The 6892-nt window shown below is 41.2% G+C and overlaps 1 pseudogene; it reads left to right on the top strand.

Annotated features, from left to right (window-relative positions):
• The first annotated feature begins 4117 nt into the window (after positions 1–4117).
• LOC123141092 (pentatricopeptide repeat-containing protein At4g01990, mitochondrial-like) lies at positions 4118–6346 on the top strand (annotated as a pseudogene).
• The last annotated feature ends 546 nt before the right edge of the window (positions 6347–6892 follow it).

A 6892-nucleotide genomic window follows, 5' to 3' on the forward strand; every position in this document is an offset into this window, starting at 1 on the left:
AAATAAGAGGAGGGGCTCTACTTGTCGGCCAGAGAGGAGTTGCAGCTCTGGTCGTCCCGGATAAACCATCAGTCTGCAGACACGTATGACTTGAGCGAAGAGGACGAGAAGGGCACACGAAATTCCAAGGATACCCCTTCTTGAGAGCCAAACCACAGGTGCTCTCTCGCTCACATACAACATGAGAAAAATAAAGCAAAATGTCTCTCTAACTTCAAAGGGCCAGGAGAAAACAATTATCTAGTTCTGAGAGAAGAAAAAAGAGCTAACATCTAAATCCACCAACTGAATCTCCGAATGGTGATGCATCCTTTATTGGAGGAAAATTTTGATTCTATTAAAAGGGCCCATTATACGAAGTTCGCACAAGGGTCTCTAAGATGCACTTCATCCATTTCAGAATGTTTCATGGGGAAGTTGGCACCTCCCACAAAGATTCCATTGAGGCCTCTTTTGGTTTGTAGGAATTCCTAGGATAGGAATTGCAAAGGAAAAAATTCCTTTGAAGCCTTTTGGTTTGTAGGAAAGGATTCCTATTACTATGTAGGATAGGAATATATCCTTCACATTTTTGAGAAAAAAAATTAGGCTAGACTCAATGGAAAAATTCCTATCCTATGAACTAAATGACATCTCTTTCTATATAGGAATTGAGATGTATTCATCTCACTCCCTATGATTTTTTCTATTCCTATAAAATTCCTATCCTATGAGCCAAAGGAGGTTTGAACCTATTTGCGTCATATAGGATTGGAACACACATGAGTCACGCGACTGGGTCGGGGCTTGCGCTAGCGAGATGTTTTCTTAGCGCGAAAAAATACTCCCAGAATCGCCCTGCCCTATGGAGGAATCGAGAAATCGAAACACCATAACGCCCGGTCCTAGCCACAACACCTTATGACTTCTGGTGATTTGTAGGAAGCGCGAAAAGTTTAAGAACATACTATAGTGTCGAGATTTGGACATCTTTGAAAAACTCCAAAACCATCTTTCCAAATTGGGAACAAATTTGAAATTCCAATTTTTTTAAATGTGAACAAACTTTGCAATTCCGAATTTCTTAAAGTATTTGAAACATTTTTAAAACATGAACAAATTTTAAAACTGTAAATAGTTTTTCAAAATCCCCAAACAGTTTTAAAGGTGCAATTACTTTCTAAAACTTATGAAAAAAATCAGAAATGATAAACAATTTTTTCAAAACACGATTTTCTTAAATTGGAACAAATTTTAAACTTTCAACCATCTCTGAAAAATTGTGAACAAAAATCAAAATTTCAGATAATATTTTCAAAATTTGAACATTTTTTAAATGATTTTTTTTGAAAAAGCATGAAAAATACTTAAATTCTGAACTGCTTGATTTTTTGAATTTATGAAAAAATAAACAAAAAAATGAGAAGAAGAAAGAAACAGTAAAAACGAAAAGAAAAGACGAAGAAACAAAGTGAAGAAAAACAAAACTGGGTGGTATTCCCAAGATTTGTTTTTGCAAACATGAGCAAATTTTAAAAACGTGAGCAAATTTTAAAAACATGAGCAAATTTTAAAAACTGGGTGGTATTCCCAAGATTTGTTTTTGAAAATCAACAAACACTTTTCAAAAATTCCGAACAATTTTCTAATAAGACAAATAACTTTTTTAAATGCAAACTTTTTTAGACATGATTTTTTGGAAAATGTGAACAAAATTTTGAAATGCCTAACAATTTTTTAATTTGGGAACATTTCATGGTAATTTTAAACAAAATTCAAAATCTTGAGTATTTTTCAATGGTTGAACAAGTTTTGAAAAATGAATATCTTGATAAAAATGAATAAAAAAATTTAAATTCCAAGTAATTTTTGAAAATCTGAACTTTTTGAAATTTTGTGAATTTATGTAAAAAAGAATAGTAAAAAAGAGAAGAAATGAACTAAAAAGAGAAACAAAAAAAGAGAACAGAAGAAGAAGAAACAAAGTGAAGAAAAACAAAACTAGATGGCATTGGACATATGACGTGGGCCGGCCCACTCGGTCGACTCGTGTGGATTTCACGAGCAATTTGACGCATTGAGCGTCATATAGGGATGAATAAAAGATCTTCAAAGGTCACTTGTGGTGGCCTGGGAACGTGCCAAGTGGTGCATCCATCCATCATCACATGTTTTGTGTTGGGTACTCTCTCTGGATTACGCTTTCTTTGTACGTGTTTACGAATTTTAAATGTTTTTTTGGGTTTTTTGTTTTCACCTACTTTTCTTAGGTTTTGGATTTTTTTTCCTTGTGAAGCACATCTATGCTCCTCAAAAAAAGTGCTTTCACGAGAAGCATAGATTTGCTTCTACTGGAAGCACGGTTTTGCTTCCGAATAAAATAAAAACACAACATGTACTTCCGAAGAAGATGAAAAATTGCAACCGTGCTTTTGGGCTCTGGTTTGTTTCTTCCGTTTTTTCATATTTGTTTTTTTGCATGAACTAGTTTTTCTGTTTTCATTTTTATTTTTATTTTTATTAGTTTTTTTTTCAGTTTTTGGTTTTTATTGCTGGTTATTTTTGTGAAAAAAATGTTTATCAAAACCTGTTAACATGGGATCTAATTTCGAAGATGTCAACACGAGAAATCTAACAGTGAAAACGGTTTGGTATTAGATGCACGGTTCAAGAATAAAACATTTTGAAAAAAAGAACTCTCAGGTTACAACAAGTGACGCACATACAATGTTGTGCCGCCATTTGGCAAAAGCAGAGAAGATTTGGGGGTGACCTTTCCAAGAGCGTGCAGAAATTTACAGTAGAGCATGATTGGTCTGTATGAGATAGGTATGATAACTTGATAACCAACCAAGTATTAGCCAATATTTGACACAATGTCAAACATTGGCATGCCAATTTTTGGCACCAAAACCAATTACGCTCTAGATTTTTAGAGCAATTGTGGGGCTGCCTTTCCCCGTTGATTGGGCTCGTGCACCATGGCCTCATCGCCACAGCGAGGGCCGAGGGCCATCGCATATCAGAATCTCGCCGAACCAGCTGAGCAGCCTGCTTGTCTCAAAAAAAAGCTGAGCAGCCCGCAGAACCATCTATACCTGGCCAAACGGGCCGGCCCGGCCCAGCATAATCGTTCCTGGCCCGGCACGGCCCGCCAGGGCACGATTATTATACGGGTCGTGTTGTGACAGCCCACGTGATGCGCCTCCAGGCCCAGGAACGACCCAGTTAGTAAACGGGCCGGCACGTTGGCCCGTTTAGCACGCTGGGCTGCATATTTTCAGCCTGTTGGGCTATATTTTAGGTATACATATAGAAAAAAATTCTGAAAATTATATAAAAAAATAAATGGGTCGTGCCGAGGCTCCAGGCTCAGGCACGACCCAAGGCGTGCCACGTGCCGGGCACAACCCGTTTAGCCCGTGCCGTGCCTGGCCCACAGTCAACTGAAGCCTTCATTCGCAGATTCATCAATGACCTACAGGTAATAGCAGGACATTAAAACCCACCAGCAGCCCGGGCAACTATACCTCCTACATCTACCCGGCCTAGAGCCAAGGCACCACCACAGGGTTATGCTAAAATCCATGTGGACGCCGCTGTTAGGAATGAGCGAGGGGGAGCGGCAACAACGGTCTGTAGGAATGACAGAGGAAATTATCTGGGAAGCTTGGCGCTGGTCGTTTATGGTGTGTGCAACCCAACCACTCTGGAGGCTATAGCATGCAGGGAGGCGCTAGCTCGTGCGGAAGATCTAAATTTGAAGAACTGTGTTATCTCCGGCGACTGCAAGCAAGTGGTGTCCGACATCTCTAAAGGAACATTAGGGGCTCATGGGGCAATCATCACCGAGATTAGGGCAAAAGCTACTTTATTTAATTATGTTTTCATTATAGAGGGACATGCTGTTAATTATGAAGCACACAGATTAGCTTGATTTTCTCTTTCTCAGGGTACGGGTCGCCACGTCTGGTTTGGCGCTCCCCGTGACCCTAGATGTATCCCACAACATGTGGATTTTGGTGATGAATAATGGTTTTCTCACACCTTAAAAAAAAGCCCGCGCCGTGCCTGGCCACCTATGGAACCACCCCCACCGAACAAAAAAAATCTCAACAACACAGGCAGGCAGCCACCCATGCTGCGCAAGGCAGTCGCCGCGGAGGCGCGGCGGCGCATCTCCGTTGCCCCAACGAGACTCGCGCACGAGCTCGCGCGGCCTCAGGCCCAGTCGGCAGGTTCCGATAGGCGCGGCTTTGAGCCGTCGTGGGTCCCGCTGTACAAGAGGATCTCGAAGGTGTCCGACGGCAGACCGCCGGGGATAGTGGCGGCGGAGATGGACGAATGGCTCCGGCAGAGGTCCCGGCTCTCGCAGCAACAGATCCTCGCGTACATCCGCGAACTAACCAGGTTTAAGAAGAACGAGGGCGCGCTCGAGGTGCCACCCCCTCCCCCAAATCTCTTCCTTTTGTTGTTCGATGCTGCATTAGCGATTTACCGGTCACAGTATTTTCGATATGCTCGTGCGCGAAGCATGTTTTTTCCTCCCCAAAAATGATTCTTGTGCTACTACCATTTGCAATCAGTTACGAGTAGTACTCAATATTATTGATAATCATGAAGGCCGATTCTAAAGAGAGAAAAAAACGAGAAAAATAATGATTCAGTTGGAACAATGAATGTTGTGCTGTAGTTAACAGGCTTTATTGCTTCTAACAGACTGCTGGAAAGATTTTGATGGATAATTTGTCTCAAACAAACATGTATTTTTCATGTTCGGTACAAATAACTACAGATCAAACGTATACAGTCTGAGGAGGTTTGACCAATAATGTCTACCACAAAAACTATTTATGGTTAAGAATGGTCCTAAACAGAGTTAATTTCCAATTTCGTGGAATTCATCTATCATTGGTTGCTTGCCCATAACACACTCTACTGCTTAGCGGGGATCTCGATTCTCACACATGAATAGGCAAAAAACTTGGAGAAGAAATGTTCTGGAGGGAAGAAAACTAAGACTTAACATTAGAAAATGAAGGTTTATTATGTTCCAACAGCAGAAGGTTCAGATGGTGATGACATTCGTCTGTCGTAATGTTCTTTTTATGTTCACTATAATATTGTGGTACCAAGCGTGCATGTGCTTTTCTGGTGCAATCTCTTTCTGAGCAAAGTATCTTCTTATTTTCACTGTATAATTTTCGCCCATGTTGTTATGTACCCAGTTGCTGGACTGGATGGAAGCTCGTGGAGCAAACTTGAGTCCTGGCCATCAGGCAGTGCGGCTTGACCTCGTTTCAAAAGTACATGGGATACAGGCAGCTGAAGAATATTTCTGGAGCCTTCCAGATATATCTAAGTCAGTAAAAACTTATTCCTGTTTGCTTAACTGCTATGGTGAACACGGGTTGGCATACAAAGGTCTGGAGCTCTATGAGAAGATGAAAGCCAAAAATATGGTTCCAGATAAACTGGTGTACAACCACTTGATGAAATTGTACCAAAAGGCATGCCAGCCAGAGAAAGTTCGCTCCACATTCGAAGAAATGCGAGAAAGTGGTATAAGTGCTGATAAATTTACATACTTCACCTTGATAGAAAGCTATATCACAATGAATCACCTGGACACTGCGGAGAAGATCCTGGAATAATTGCAGAAGGTGGCTCCAGTTCACTGGTCCTTGTACACTCTAATGGCAAACAATTACATTAAACTAGAGTTGTTTGGCAAGGCAGAAGTTGCCCTAAAGAAAGCTGAGGAAGTTATGGACAAGGCTGAGTTGCACCCCTGGAATGTCATCCTCTCCTTACATGCCCTTTGTGGCAATTCAACCAAGGTGAAGAGGATCTGGGAGTCGTTGAAGTCCACATTCAAGAAGTGCTTGAACAGAAGCTATCTTGTGATGCTTCAAGGTCTGAGTATGATTGATGACTTTGATTCTTTGCAGCAAATCTTCCAGGAGTGGCAATCGAATCATGAGCATTATGACACAAGGATAGCAAATGTTATGATCAAGGCTTACCTTGATAAGGGTATGATAGATGAAGCTGAGGCTACCGTCAGAGCACAATGGCTCAGGGTCATTGCGACGAGGGGATGGTTTACATATTTACTGAGTTCTATTTGGATAAATCTGATGTTAACACGGCACTGGAGATCTTGAGAGATGCAAAGAACATGGTGACGGCGCACAAATGGGTGCCATCGAAAGAGCTTGTGAGCAGATTTCTGAAGCACTATGAAGAGTCAAAGGATGTTGCTAGTGCAGAGTCTTTCCTTGAGTGCCTGAAGAAGCTTGAATGCCTTGATCCAGACGCTTATGAGGCCATGATGCAGACCTATGTAGTTGCAGGTAGAACCTGAGACGACTGAAATTGCTGAAAGTGCCTCTGGCAGTTGAAATAGAAAGAGGAAATTTTTGGCTGTAGAATTAGAGGCTCCGTAGACCTTTTCCTAGAGCTGTTCTATAACTTGTCAAAGATGTGATTATGTCGTGAAAGCCCGGGAGAAAGCATCTGGTGTACCTGATGAAATTGATGATCTTTGTGACCCCTTGCTGTCACCGGATTTCCGTATCATATGTACATTGCAAGGTCTTTTGGCATTTTACATTTGATGCTATTCTAGCTCCTCCTGACTATTGTGTAACATCTATCTATACTGCTAATTTGATGCAGTTATTTGCAAAATAAAAAAATTCTCAACTACTTCTAAGTTACTCATGCAGTCGTTTGCTCGACTTGATAGTACAATATTCCATATAAGTTCTAATTACACACGAATTAATACTAAGTGTTAACTACCTGATAGAACTTTCGTTGTGGTTATGTTGTTTGTCCATCCAATAGAAAACCTAGGCTAGTGCTTGGGTGCCTTGGCGCCGGCTGTTGTGGCCGGAGCTAAGGGCTG

Source organism: Triticum aestivum, chromosome 6D (assembly GCF_018294505.1).
Source record: "Triticum aestivum cultivar Chinese Spring chromosome 6D, IWGSC CS RefSeq v2.1, whole genome shotgun sequence".
In the NCBI taxonomy this organism is placed as follows: domain Eukaryota; kingdom Viridiplantae; phylum Streptophyta; class Magnoliopsida; order Poales; family Poaceae; genus Triticum; species Triticum aestivum.